The following is a 15,859-nucleotide window of genomic DNA, read 5'->3' on the forward strand; positions in this document are numbered from 1 at the left end:
TACTTCTTCTACTACCCTAACACTGACCACCCATCTGCTCACTGACCCAAGTGCCGCCTTTACCAAGCACCTGGTGTGACTGGCTGGCTGGGTGTGTGGCTGCAGCAGCCCCCACTACAGAGGCCTGACGTTCCCCCTTCTATCCTTGCCAAAACAGGGTAGGAACAGCTGGTGTGGTCTCCCGGCCCCTCCTCCAACTTCATTTTCACTCCCAGCTCAATAACTTGCCTTATGATTATCTCATTACCAATAACCTTGCTGTAATGAGTTTTAATCTGCCTCATATTAATTAAAAGCATTGTTATTAGCCAGCTTGGTTTGGGGCTTGAGAAGGGGGCAGTGAATAGCTAATAAGATCAACTCAGTGCTGATTAATTATTGGTTGGGAGGGATAGAGCAAAGGCCCAAAGAGGGCAATTCCTGACTCATGTCTAAATACCCAGAAGCAGAAGCTTTGGCCTCCAAACTCAGCAGAAAGGTACCAAAGTCAGGCTTAATCAATAAGGCTCCCCATCAGAACTGGACCATAATCTCCAATGGGGTTTAGGGGGGTTTGTGACACAAAGAGGAAAGAGACAGACACACATTACCAACCCCACACGATACAGGAAAAAAGAGAGAGAGAATGAAAGAGAAAGTAAGAGATAGACCTCAAAACAAAGATTTTTTATTAATTCTTCTAGTCAAAAAGTCAAGACCCAAAGGAAATGTAATGAAATATAAACAGTGGCATTTCTAGGCTGTGAGACCACAAGAGTATTTTTTCCTTCTCCATAGCTTTTTTCTATATTTTCCAAATTTCTTAAAGCTCACATGTACTGTGTCAATAATGGGGAAGACATTTTTTTAACATCCCTCTTTCAATATCTTCTACAAACATATAAGTCCAGCTGATTTTTTTATTCAGATTTACAAAATAATGGTTGTTAAAAGACTGGACACCAGGCAGCAAAGAACAATGATTCTTTTTTTTTTTTAAGATTTTATTTATTTATTTGACAGAGAGAGAGATCACAAATAGGTAGAGAGACAGACAGAGAGAGAGATGAGGAGAAGCAGGCTCCCTCCTGAGCAGAGAGCCCGATGTGGGACTGGATCCCAGGCCCCTGGGATCATGACCTGAGCCGAAGGCAGAGGCTTAACCCACTGAGCCACCCAGGCAACCCCAGCAAAGGACAATGATTCTTGAGCAATGAGAAACAAACAAGGTGAACCCTGTGATAGTCCCACTTTACTGCATCAAGATTTCCAGGCCCAGTGTCAGGAAACGGAATCCAAGAAGTGCCGGGAGAAATACCTGAGTTGAGGAGATGGAGCTGGAAGTCAAAAGACCGAAACAACTAGGCTCACAGGACAAAGTACTGTGAGAGGAGAGAGCTATACAAAGAAGGAGCAATGAAGATGTCTGGAGGATCCATCTCACATATTCAGTTCACACATGAGAAAGCCATTTGAGTCCAGAGAAAGAATAACCCAAAAAGACAAGAGTTAACAGTACTCAGTGCTCACATAGGACCTTTTCCACCAGCCAGACTGGAGAATCTTGTAATTACTGAGGCACTTGTTATAATACCCAGAAGGGGCTAGCCTCAGTAATGAAGAATATCCTAAACTAAATACTGCTCCATTCCCATCAAATGAATATTAAAAGAAAGGTCTGAAAAAGAATGAAATTGTTTCTGAATATTGTGTGTGCCAAAACAAAGCTTAAGAGCATTTATAATACAAAAATATCTACCATATAAAAAAATAAAAGTGTACTATTTGGCACCTAATAAGAAATTACTAGGTATGCAAAGAAGCAGAAAAATATGACACAAAATGAGAGGAAAACTAATTAATCAAAACCAACTCAGAACTAAAAATAATAATAATAAAATATAATTTTTAAAAACCCAGAAATGAAACCCATATTGGAATTATTACAGAAGAACATTAAAACCATCATTATAACTGCACTTCTTATGTTCAAAAGTTAAGCAGAAACAAGAACAATATTTTTTTAAAAAGAGAGTGAGACACAAATGAAAATTCTTGAGATGAAACTATAATGTGAAATATAAAAAATACACTAGATGGGATTAATAACAAATTAGACAATGTAGAAGAAAAGATTAGTGAACTTGAAGACTAGCAATAGAAACTCTTCCAAATGAAATACACAAAGAAAAAAAAAATTTTTTTAATGGAAAGAGATCAGTGATCTGTGTGACAAATTCAAGCAACCTAGAATTGCAAACTAGAACCTAGTAAACATTTAGTTGGGATCTCCAAAGGAATGGAGATAGGAGAGGGTAGAGAAAAAATATGTAAAGAATAATGGCTGAAAATTTTTCAAATATGATTGAAATGTTTTCAAAATTGATTGAATTTTCAAATATGATTTTTAAAAAAACTATAAACAGATCCAAGAATCTCAAAAAGCCCCAAGCATAAGAAACATGAAGGAAACTGCATAATAAAGTTATTCAAAATCAGTAATAAAGAGAAAAATCTTACAAGCATCCAGAGAAAAAATATACATCATGGAAAGAGGAACAAAGATAAGAATGACAGCAGATTTCTCGCGGCAACTACACAAGCAGAAGTTAATAGAGCAATGAGTAGAGCACTGAAAGCACTGAAAGAAAATTCCATACCCAGGAAAAACACCTTTCAAAGGACACCTGGGTTGCTCAGTCAGTTAACGTTCTGATTCAGCTCAGGTCACGATCCCAGGTTCCTAGAATCAAGTCCCACACTAGGATCTCTGCTCAGTGGGAAGCCTGCTTCTTCCTCCCTTCTCCCTGCTGCTCCCCCCACTTGTGCTTTCTCTCTGTCAAATAAGTAAATAAAATATTTTTTTAAGTTGTTTAAAAAAATACAGAGAAGTAAAATGAAACTCTTTCAGGCATATAAAAGCTCACAGAACTCATCTCCCTGTACAACAAAAAAATGTTAAAGGATATCCTTCACATAGAAGGAAAAGGACATGGGAGAAAAATATGGAACTATATGAAAGAAGAGAGACTAGAAATAGTAACTTTATAGGTGAATATACAAGAATTTTCCTTATATTCTGTATTTCTTTAAAAGATAAGTGACTGCTTAAACAAAAATTATAACAAAGTAATGTGGAATTTATAACATATGCAAAAGCAAAATGTATTACATTAACAGCACAAAGGCTGGGAAGAAAGAAATGAAAGTATACTATTATAAGAATTTGTGAAATGCTATAGTGTCACTTAAATGCAGAATGTGACAAGTTAAAAATGTATGCTGTAAACTCACACAATCACTAAAATAACAAAAAAGCAACAAAGGAAATAAAAAAGAACCATAAAAAATACTCAATGCAAAAGAAAGTATGAGAGGAAATAATAAATAAAGAGCTAATAGGACAAACAGGAAACAAATAACAAGATGAGACATAAATCTAACCATAACAATAATCCTATTAAATATAAATGGTCTAAACACCCCAATTAAAAGCCAAAGATTGTCAATTTGGATAGAAAAGAAAGACTCCTGGGGCACATGGGTGGCTCAGTCAGTTAAACTCTGGATTTTAGCTCAGGACATCATCTCAGGGTTGTGAGATCAAGCCCCACATTGGACTCTGTGTTGGGTGTAGAGCCTGCTTAAGATTGTTTCTCTCCCTCTCCCTCTGCCCCTTCCCCTACTCATGCTTGCTCACTCTCCCTCACTCTCTCTCTAATAAATGCCAACACTAATTAAAATAAAGCTGGAATGGTGATATTCATATCAGACAAGAAAATTTCTATCCATTCTACCTAATTCTATCTAATTGGATTGTGTCACAGCTGAATTCCACCAAATATTTAAGCAGGAAATAATACCAAGTCCACTCAAACTCTTCCAGAAAACTGAAGACAGAATACTTCCCAACTCATTCTACAAGACCAGCATTACCCCCATATCAAAATCAGACATTAAATACAAGGGGGGATAAAAGCTACAAACCAATATTCATTGTGAAAATAGATATAAAAATTCTTCTTAAAAAATTTTAGCTAATCAAATCCAACAATTTAATAAAAGGCTCTATTCTCATTACATCCTATCAGGTGGTACACAATTTTGATTTGTCTCCCTACAGGCAATGTTAATTTGATCACTTCATTAAGATGGCTATCCACCTGCTTCCTCCCTTAAAAGTTACTTGCTTTCTTTTTATAATTAAGTATTGTGCAAGAAGAACTCCTGAATCTTATCAAACTCTCAATTTATTCATCTGTTTATTTTTGTCCATTTAGATTCATGGATTTCTACTTTTTTCAGTAGATCATAGTCCATTGCTGTTATTGTTACCTCAACCTCCCTGAGGTATGTTGACCCACGATAAACTACACAGGTACCATCTGATACTTTTTTTTTTTTAAGATTTTATTTATTTAGGGCACCTGGGTGGCTCAGTTGGTTAAGCCACTGCCTTTGGCTCAGGTCATGATCCTGGAGCCCCAGAATTGAGTCCCGCATTGGGCTCCCTGCTCTGCAGAAAGTCTGCTTTTTCCTCTGACCCTCCCTGCCTCTCATGCTCTCTGTCTCTCATCTTCTCTCTCTCTCTCTGAAATAAATAAATAAGTACATAATCTAAAAAAAAAAAAGAAAGAAAGAAAGAAAGAAAAAAGGTTTTATTTTATTTATTTGACAGAGAGAGAGTGTGCACACGCACAAGCAGGGGGAGCAGCAAAGGGAGAGAGGGAGAAGCAGGCTTCCCACATAGCAGGAAGCCGGATGCAGGGCCCAATCCCAGAACCCCAGGACCATGACCTGAGCTGAAGGGAACACTTTACTGACTGAGCTACCTAGTCACCCCTGATGGTTTTTGATATATGTACACATCCATAAACTGTCACTATAATCAAGCAAGCATATCCACCACTCCCCAAAAGCTTCCAATGTCCCTTTGCCAAGCTCCAACCCTCCACATAACTTCCATCTCCAAACAACCACTGATCTGCTTTCTGTCAGTAAAATCTAGAATTTTCTAGTTTTATATAAATAACGTGATACAGCTCATAACTATTTTTGGGGTGGCTAGCCTTTTTCACTCAATGTAACCTTTTGAGATCCATTTTGTTCTTGCATGTATCAAGAGCTTATTGCTTTCCCTTACTGAGTAGTATTCTACTGTATGAATGTACCACAGCTTATTTATTCATTCATCTGTTGATATTTATTTGGGGTGCTTCCAGTTTTGGAGTACAATAAAGTTGCTATAAACATTCATGTACAAATCTATGCGTGGACGTATGGGTAAACACTCAGATATGTAATGGTCAAATTGCATGACAGGTAAATGTTTAAATTTTTAAGAAACTAAACTATTTTCTAAAGTGGTTGTGCATGTTACATTCCCACCACGGTGTATGAGAGCTCTTCCACGTACCCCCAATGCTTGGTGTAAGGAGTTTCTCTCATTTTGATCATTCTCATACATGCATGATGATATTTCATTACGGTTTAAATCTGTATTTCTCAAAGACTAATGATATTGAGCATCTTTTCCTATGCTTACTTGCCATCTCTACATCTTCTCTGGCCAAAAGTCTGTCCAAATCTTCTGTCCACTTTTTAATGGGTTGTATTCTTATACATAAGTTACAGAAATTCTTTTTTTTTTTTTTAGGAATTCTTCATATATTCCATACACAAGTACTTTATCAGATACATGATTTGCAAATATTTTCTCCCAGTCTTAGCTTGTCTTTCCTTTCTCTTAACATCTTCCAAAAAGAACTTCTTTTTAATTTTGATGAAGTAAATTTATTCACTTTTTCTTTTATGGATCATGCTTTTGGTAGCATACCTAAGAAATCTTTGTCTACCCCCAAGCTATAGCCATTTTCTCCTATGTTTTCTGCTACAAGTTTTATAGTTTTAGGTTTTTACATCTGGGTATGTGACCTATGTGAAATCAGCTGTCACATGTAGGAGGAGGTATAGATTAAAATATAATTCTGTGTATGAATAATCTAACAGTTCCAGTAGTTTATTGGAGAGACAGATCTTTCTACAGTAAATAACCTCTGTCCCATCATGAAAAATCACTTGTGCATATACACGTGGGTCTATTTCTGGACTCTCTTACTTGTTCCATAGATCAGTCTGTCTGTCTTTACAATAATCCCACACTATCTTGACTACTATAAGTTAATAGTAAGGCTTGAAATCAAATAGTATTTGTCTTCTAACTTTGTTCTTCTTTTTCAGGGTTACTTTCTAGTGCTACCTCCAAAACCCCTGCATTACCGTATCAACTTTAGAATCAGCTTGTCAATTTCTACAAAAGAGCCTGCTAGGATTTTGACTGGGATTGCCATGAATCTAAGGATTTATTTGGGAAGAACAGACATCTTACCAATATTGAGTCTTTCTACCATGAGCATTATACACCTCTCCATTTATTAGACCTTTTTAAAAATTTCTTTCAGCGATGTTCTGATTCATATACATCATATATAGAAATAAAAATAGAATAGAATTAAAAATTTCTCCTAAGAAAATAATCTAAGACATGGAAAATAGTCTATATACAAAGATGTTCATCACAGTGTTAATTGTAATAGAAAGACATATGCAGATGCATCATAAAGTAGGAAATGGGAATAGCTAAGCAGATCATGTAACAGTAAAAGAAGTATTAAATAGCTATTTTAAATGGACTACATGACAACATGGGAAATGCTAAGGATAACATATTAAATGAGAAAAACAGTTCATTATATTGATAGAACACTATGGATGTAACATAACAGTGTTAAAGTATATCAAGTGGTGCCCTGGGTGGCTCAGTCTGCTGAGGGTCCAATCGGTCCCACCTCAGGTTGTGACCTCAGGGGCTGTGGGATTGAGCCCACAGACTGCTTGAAAGATACTCTCCCTTCTTTGCCCCTTCCCTTACTCATGTGCTCAAACTCTCTCTCTCCCTCTCAAAATGAATAAATAAATATTTTTTAAAAAGGAAAAGAAGGTATATCAAAATCATAATGAGTTTGATTTGCTAAAATTATGGGTAATTTTTTCTTGAATCTCTAAATTTTTTAGCAACATTATTACTGCTTTAATAAATGCTTCTTTAATTTTAAATTAGGAAATAATTCCCAAACCAAAAAATTTACCATTTTAAAGTATACAATTCAGTGGTTTTTACTATATCCCCCAAGTTGTACAACTATCACTACTACCTAATTTCAGAACACTGTTTTATTTTTTTAAATCAGTTATGTTTTTTTAGTCACACTTCATGTATATATGAAGTCTTGAGCCTTTGAAATAAAAAAAAACTTCATTCAATTTATCAGTGCTCATTAATAGATGGTAAATGTTGTGAATATCCATGTATGAACTTCCTATCATCTTATATTTTACTGACATCTAATAATTTCATATTAAAATAAAGATCAAACTTAAGTTGCCAAATGACCCATCAGTGTAATGCAAGCACAAATAGGTTCTTGATTTATAAGTTTCACATAATCTTCTCCATAATCAGCACTATCGAGTTGCTGATTCCCCATACCAGCATTGAATATAAGCTGTCAAGAAACAAAGTCTTGCTCATCACACACTGTACTAACGATCGTCACCAGTAAAGGCACAGTCCTTTTACAGCACATGAAACCTTTCACACACATTATCTCACCTGATTGAGGGTAAGAGCCCTTGTGGGGAGGGAACTATCATTCTCCCCATTACACAGATGTGGGAACTGATGCTCAAAACTGTTAGGTGGCTTCCCAGGGTTATTTAGCCAATACATAGTGGGGAGATCCGGGATTCAAGTCACTGCCTTTGATTCCAAAACCCATCTCTTTCTACTGAACTCTGCTGCCCACTACATACTCTGTCAAACACTGCTCATGGGTTAGAAGAAAACTCCAGGCAGCCAGTGCCCGCTATGGGCCCTGAGTGTGGCCTCCCTGTGTGCTCACAACGCCCCACTCCCACCACTTGCGGAGCCTCAGCTGTTTCCCACAGCCAGGCCACACAGCCACCGTGGTGCCTGGTCAAGCCTGGACTTCCCGAAGCTGCTCAGCTAGGCCACTGAGATTAAAGATAAACTCACGAACACACAGGGGCCTGGAAAGCACCAGCAGTACTGAAATCAGGGTGCCACTAAGAGAAGGAAGCAAGAGAGGCTCAGGAGTAAGATCTCAGTACAGCGACTGGATAAGGCCACAGTCCTGTGCAGCCCACAGAGGCAGGTCCAGTCCTGTGCAGCCCACAGAGACAGAACGCTGTGGACACTGGCCACGGTGGGAAAGGAAGACAACCTTCACTGATAACCCTCCGAAAGTCGCCAGGGTCTTCAGTATGAAATTCAAACTTCCACTTGCACTTGCAGGCCCAGAAGGATCCACCCCAGGCACCCACTGGCTTTATCTCTTGCCCTACCTCAATGGCTGTCCCCCAACCCAGTGACCAGTCATGTCCTACGCCATCCTCGGCTCCCCATTCTCCATACAGGTCACTCCACAATCCTACCACCCCTCCTGCTTTTCCATCTGTGAAAATCCTCTGCAGCCTGAACCCAGGCCTTCCCTTCCTCCCCTCCCCTTCGCGCCTCAGCCTGGCCCGTCCTGTCCTCTTCCCCTGCTTCTCTCTCTGCCTGCTGCTCTCCCTGCTTTGTGCTCGCGCGCTCTCTCTCGCTCTCTCTTTCTCTCTCTGACAAATAAATAAAATCTTTAAAAAGCTATTAAAGAAAAGGAAAACAAGAAAAAACTATGGGAATTTCGTCACCAAATTACAAATCCCAAGAGCACTTCAAACCCAGAAGATCCCAGAGCATTCGACAGGGAAGGATGAGAAGCGGGTGTCTGAGGGGTAACCCTGAGCGAGTCTGTAAACAGGGTGGCTGTGGGAAGGTTTGGTGCCCGTATCCATCAAGAACCTAAACAGACAATGAGGTACGCTTGGGTGCCTTAGTGAGTGAAGCATCTGACTCTTGATTTCAGGCTAGGTCATGTTTGGGGTCATGAGATTAAGCCCTGCATCAGGCCCTACACTCAGTATGGAGTCCGCGTGAGAGTCTCTCCCTTCCTCTCCCCCGTCTCTCCCCCTCCCCCACACTGCTCACACACACGTTCTCTCTCTTTCTCTAAATAAAATCTTAAATAAAAATGACAATGAAATAAAATTTAACATTTAAATTAAGTTACTAGTATTTATTAACTATTTACTATGTGTTGGCGCTAGCCTGAACACTTAATATATGTACTCTCTTATTTCATTCCCTAACCACCCTATAAGGTAGACACAATTATTAGCACCTACTTTACAGATAAAGAAGCCGTGGCTCAAAAGGATTAAATCACCCACCCAAGGGCACACAGCTAACTTGGGGCAGACCTCGGACCTGAACCCAGGCACTGCATCTTTCAAGACCACAGTGGTCTTAGGACATCTGGGTGGTTGGGTTGGTTAAGCGTCTGCCTTCAGCTCAACTCATGATCCCAGAGTCCTGGAATCAAGTCCCATGTCAGGCTCCTTGTTTAATTTAGCGGGGAGCCTACTTCTCCCTCTCCCTCTGCCTGCCACTCCCCCTGCTTGTGTGCACGTGCTCCATCTCTGACAAAAATAAATAAATAAAATCCTTAAAAAAAAGAAAGGGGCCACAGTGCTCTTTAACCAGTGAAGTGCTTCTTAGAATATGTGGCTTCTTCAGAAGAAAAGATTCTGAAAGAGAACTCAGAAAACCTGGATTCTGTGCCAGTTCTTTTTTTTTTTTTTAAGATTTTATTTATTTATTCAACAGAGAGAGACACAGCAAGAGAGGGAACACAAGCAGGGGGAGTAAGAGAGGGAGAAGCAGGCTTCCCGCTGAGCAGGGAGCCCGATGTGGGGCTCAATCTCAGGACCCTGGGATCATGACCTGAGCTAAAGGCAGACACTTAACGCCTCAGCCACCCAGGCACCCCTGCACCAGTTCTGCCCCTACCTTACTGGCCCTGCTGGAGAAATCCTGAATGAATCCTCCCAGCTTTCTGGACCTCAGCTGGCCTACCTGGCAAATGAGAGATAAGCCAGAAGCAGCAATAGCAAGGCAGGGATGGGGGGCGTACGTGTCTCCCCTCTATTAGCACACACCAGACATTACTGATCAAGAACAGCAGACAGTCACTGAGCCCAGGTGAAGACATGTGTATGCTCTACCCTGTGTCAGACAAATGCTACCTACCGAATGAAGTCAGCGGATAAAATGTGTTTGCTTTCCCAGAGCTAGACTGTTCCTAAGGGGTCTTCTGACTCTCAAAATCCACAACTGTGTTACTGGGGCTCTAAAGTCAAAACCCTCATTCTAGCCCCATTGCAACGAGACTGCTGTCCCTACACCTCGATCTTCCTTCTGCAAAATGGACGTTAGGTTACATGTGGCCAAATCTACTTCTTTCTCCCATCTTGGGATGAATGATGCTCCAAGCCAATGCCTGATCTGTGTTACACAGAATGATCTGCTCTCACTGCGTCCTGCCAGGCACCTTTCCTCTGCTTTTCTAACACAGCCTGATAAAGGCGGGATCCAAAGCCATCATAGGACGATATGATAGGATGAAGAGGTACACTTTCCTTTACATTAAGAACTGTGTTTCCAGAAATTTCCAGTTAAAATGCAAATATGCCCTCAACATGATAATACACGAAACTATCTGTCATTGTCACCTTGGCAGGAGTTTCTTTACCTGTTTTTCCAGCCTCAGAAACTGAGAGCAGCATTCTATGGAAAGGGATAGGTTCCAAATATAGGTTCTGTTTCAGAGAAGGCCATCCTAAAAAGAAAGTTGTAGGAGGGGGCATTTGGGGAGGGCAGCTGCTAGTGGCTGAGAAGGCTTAATGAATAAAACATGCATCACAGCTGCCAAGGATACTTGCATTTTAATAGGAAACAGTTTTAGGCCAAAGGAATTAATCTCTAATGGTGGAATTACAAGCATCAGCAATGATTTAGGGGGTATTAAGTGAAGAAAGTTGTTCTAGCATCCCTGAAATCCCAACAAATGAGCTGATGTGAGTGTGCAAGCCCTCAGCAAACAGTGAATATGCTGCAAATTTAAGGGATTAATAATATTATTACTGGCAACTTGTAAGTCTGCCTGCCAGTGAGCAAGCCTGCCACCACACAGACAAATCCAGATGCCCATAGGAGCCCAGGACATGCACTCTTTGGTCTGGAAAGCATCCATTTGGGAACCTAGTTGCCAGAAAAACTGAAGAGAACCCTTCCCTCCATCTGCCCCTTAATCACACACACTGAGAAGATGCATAATTAATTTGTTCTCAACAGTTGCTCTGTGGCTAGAAGAGCGAGGGCATTTCTGGAATGGCAATTACAGACAAGAAAAACAAATGTTCGGCCACAAGCAGAATAACATATCCAGCCAGCCTGCGTCCCCTCCCTCCGCCATCCCTGCTCAGGCCATGCCTTGGGTGGGGGACAGGAGTCCTCTTCATTTCCTCACAGTCTGGAGACCTTGGGGACCGGCAGTAAGGAAGAGAAAACAAAATCCTCAAAGATACAGGAAAGGAAGCCTCACTCTAACCTCAGAAGGAGGGAACAGGCACGAAGTTCAGGTGCACCATGAGGGTCAATGGGAGGGGCATTTAGGGGATAACAGCATAACACATATAGGAATTAGACGAAATTAAAGAATTCTTAGGGGTGCCTGCGTGGTTCGGTCAGTTAAGCATCCAACTCTTGGTTTCAGCTCAGGACACAATCTCAGGGTCATGAGATCCAGCCCCATGTTGGGCTCCACACTGGACGTGGAGTCTGCTTAAGATTCTCTCTCTCCCTCGCCCTCTGCCCCACCCGCCACCCCTTCCTCTCTAAAAAAATAATAATAAATTTTAAAAAATGAAAGAACTCTTGCTGATTTCATTCATTGTCATAATGATGGGAATACTTAGAAACTCTTTAAAACTCTTCAGCAGAAAAAAAGAAACACTTTAAAACTCTTCAGCAGAAAAAGAAAATGAAAGAATGATAGCACCATATTTTTTTAGACTTTTTTTAAGTAGGCTCCACTCCCAGAGTGGGGAGCCAGCATGGAACCCAGCGTGGGGCTTGAACTCATGACCCTGAGATCAAAACCTGAACTGAGATCAAGAGTAGGATGCTTAACTGACTGAGCCACCCAGGTGCCTCTATAGCAACATACTTTAGATCTAGTGCCAGAGTTCATCATATTTTCTGTCTAATTTTTAATTCATCTGAATTTTTAAATAGATTTTTTTTTTTAAAGATTCAAAGACAGATCCTATCCTGCTGTTCTTAACCCTTCACTGTGTGGCCTAGGAGCCCTGTGTTCTTGGCCCAAGCCAACCTCTCCTGCCTCACTTTGCACCACATGTTCTGTCAATCACTTTACTCCATCCTACTGTCCTCCATTCAGGGCCTTGAATAAAACAGGCCCATTCCCATCTCAGGGCCCTTAGGCTTGATATTTCTTCTTCCCAGGGCACACTGGGCCCACTCTTGGAAGGGCCCCATGCTTGCAGTTTAATGTGAAAGACAGAATAATGCCTGCTCCCCAGCAAAGATGTCCACACCCTAATCCCTGAAACATGGGACAATGTTACCCCATGTGACAAAGGGGAACTCGGGATGCAGATGAAATTAAGGTTGCTAATCTTGAGATCTTGTGATCAAGAGATGATCTCAGATTATTAGGTGGGCCCAATGTAATCTTAAGGGTTCTTTTGAGTGGAAGAGGGAACCAGAAGAGAACCAGAGGGCTGACAGCACGAGAAGGACTTGGCCAGATGTTACCAACTTTGAAGGTGGAGAATGGGTGCCATGAACCAAGGAATGCAGGTGGAAAACACCAGGACGTGAGTTCCCCTCTAGAGTCTCCAGAAGGAACACACAGCCCTGCTGACACATTCATTTCAGTCCAGTGAGAAGCAATTCAACTTCTGATCTCTAGAATTTAATGAATCAGTCAGTATTTTAAGCCACGAAGTTTGTGGTCAGTTTGTTATAGCAGCAATAGGAAACTAATACAGTCACTGCCTTGAAATTCTTAATTTTATCTTTTAATTTATGTTTTGCAAAGGAAGCCAGATGAGACAAAGGAGCACGCACCAGGGGATTTGGCTCATGCACAGCCCTACGTCCCCAGTGAGTTCTCAGCTGCCCACTGCCCACTCCACCCCCAGAATCCTGGCTCTACCCAGTCTCCCTACCTTCACCCCCAGCCAGGCTGCTCTCCACCCAGAGTAGCAATCAGATCACACTGGTGGGAGAGATCTGCATTCTGCCACTGCCCTCCACTGCCCTGGGGGCCTGAGTGCAAACCCAGGCACGACAGAGTCATACATAGGTCAGGTGGTAACCCTCCCTATTCTAGACTAGCATCAGCTTCAAAGGAGACTCAGCAGGGACCCCTCCCCCGGCCCCAATCCAGATCCTGAGCACATCCCAGCACTGAGGCTGCAACCTCTTGGGAGCTGCCCAGTGACTGTGGCTTGGGACTGTAGGGCCACAGGAAGAGGAGACTGATGTCCCCAACCCCAGCCAGTACCCAACAGTTTCATTTTGCACTGAGTCCTGTAAATTATACAGCCCTGCCTCATCTGCTAACAGAATTCTCCCAGCTCTTCCCCGATGCCATTCTTTCATCACTTCTCAGTTTCAGCTACAAAACCCCACATCAGAGAGCCCTTCCCAGCCCTGCTTTAGTCACTTTTTATCCTATGACCACAGTTTCTCTCTCTCAGGGCACTCAGCAACAGCTGACATTATCTCATTTGCCTGTCTCACTGATTCACTAAAAAGAGCCCACTGTGTGCCAAGCCCTGTTCTAAGTGCTGAGGGTGAGCAAGCAGGGAAGACACACACCTGCCCTCCTGAAAAGGATGTTCTCGTGAGTTCCACTGATTGTTAATTATCTCTTACCCCTCAAGAATAGACTGCCATAGACCCAGCACCTGGTACAGTGCCTGGCCGATAGCAGGTGTTCAATTAAAATTTGCTACACAATTGGAGCACATGGATGGCTTAGTGGGTTGAGCATCCGATTCCTTTTTTTTTCTTTTTTTTTTTTTAGATTTAGAGAGAGAAAGAAAGAGAGAGTGCAGGGGGAGGGATAGAGAGAGAAGTAGAGGGAGAGAATCTCAAGCAGACTACCCACTGAGCATGCAGCTCCGAGGCAGCTCCATCCCAGGATCCTGAGATCATGACCTGAGCCAAACCCAAGAGTCAGAGGCTTAACCAACTGAGTCAGCCAGGTGCCCCAGAGCATCCAACTCTTGACATTGGCTCAGGTCATGATCTCAGGATCATAGGATGGAGTCCCAGTCAAGTTCCATGGAGCCTGCTTAAGATTCTCTCTCTCTCCATTTGACCCTCCCCGCCAAGCTCATGCACACACATGTGTTCTTTCTCTCTCTCTTTAAAAAATAAAAATAAAAACTTTGCTAGAATTTGTATGAATAGTGAGTGGCTTAGGCACTCTGCGGGGTGACCAGGCAGAGCACAGAGACATCCCTCTTCATCCTACAGAGTGTGGGCCATGAGGATCCAGGGTGGGGGAGGGGCACTGCCCCAGTCCCTGAACCACGTTGCCTGAAATTAGCCTCACAGATGTCCCGCCATTACCAGTCAACACTTTATCTGTATATTTAAGTGAAGTTATTCTGCTAATTGGACATATGTCTTACAGTTCTACAAGGAAAAGTCTATTAAAAAGTCTTGCCGTAACAGGCAAGAGCTTTGAGGGTAGTTTTATTCAGGGACAGGAAGGGAGCTGAGTGGATTTTAATTTGGTAGAAAATAGCTGCTTGGGGCCAAGCGGTGAGAAGCGGGAAATCAAGAACAGGCTATTAGATTATTAGTGCAGTTAACAAGCATCTCCATCAACCTTATGGCTGCAGACTGCCTTCCACCGAGTTTATTAGTTATATCATGGCTTTCCATCTACCCCTGCTGTTCCAGTGAGTCCCATTTTGGAGACATGGACACTGAGGCAGGAGAAGTGCATCCCACCCAAGCCAGTATGAGTTGGGCCTCACAGCCCCTGTGGCCTCACCTCCTGAGCACAGTAAGGTGTGGGAATTGTGGAGTCAGGGACAAACATCCCAAAGGGTTTCAGGAGAGATGGCAGAGGGCTGAGGGGGTGGGAGAGAGGGCAAGGAAAACTCTGATTTGTCATGGCTTAACAAATGCTCAAACTCCCTTGTACAGCAAGGAAATCCATGCCTCAGCTGCTGGCCTAGAGGAGCCCTAGAAGTTCATCCAGTCCAGGTGACAGAGCCAGGAGGCACCCGGTTATAGACAAGGGTTCGGGAGCCACCTGATTTGCAATTAAATCAAAGACCCTGTAGTGGGTTGAATGGCGGCACCCAAAAAGGTATGCCCTTGTCTTAACCCCACTAGACTTGAGACTGTGACCTTATTTGGAATAAAGGATCTCTGTACATGGAACTAAGGTAAGAATCTTGAGATGAGATCACTCTGGATTGCCCAGATAGGCCCTAAACCCCAGGACAACTATCCTTCCAAGCAAGAAAAGACAGCGGCAGAGACTGGAATGACACAGCCACAAGAAATGTCTGAAGCCACCAGAAGGAGCATGGCCTCACTGGCACCTTGATTCTGGACCTCTGGTCTCCAAAACTGTGAGATAATACATTTCTGTTGCCATTGGCACCCAATTTGTGATGATTTCTTACAGAGATTACAGGAAGCTAATACACCTGCTTACTAGCCATAGACCCTTGGACAAATCACTTAATCTGTGCTTCCATTTCTTCGTCTGTAAACTGGGGGTACCTCAGACTGTCATTAAGTTAAAGGAGATAATACAGAGAGAACCCTTAGTGCTGTGCCTGTCCCATGCTTTTCGGCCACGTG

General features: G+C 42.0%; 1 protein-coding gene across 4 annotated transcripts in view; it reads right to left on the reverse strand.

Annotated features, from left to right (window-relative positions):
* Positions 1-15,859, reverse strand: part of ADCK1 (aarF domain containing kinase 1) — a 123,133-nt gene that overhangs the window by 77,928 nt on the left and 29,346 nt on the right. Inside the window, exon 3 of one of the 4 annotated variants that reach the window (XM_032344804.1) lies at positions 9,952-10,012. The exons of the other annotated variants lie outside the window; for them this stretch is intronic. The gene's annotated coding sequence lies outside the window, so the exon portion shown is untranslated. The remainder of the gene's footprint in view (positions 1-9,951; positions 10,013-15,859) is intronic. 4 annotated transcript variants of the gene reach the window in all.

This window comes from Mustela erminea, chromosome 5 (genome assembly GCF_009829155.1).
Source record: "Mustela erminea isolate mMusErm1 chromosome 5, mMusErm1.Pri, whole genome shotgun sequence".
In the NCBI taxonomy this organism is placed as follows: Eukaryota; Metazoa; Chordata; class Mammalia; order Carnivora; family Mustelidae; genus Mustela; species Mustela erminea.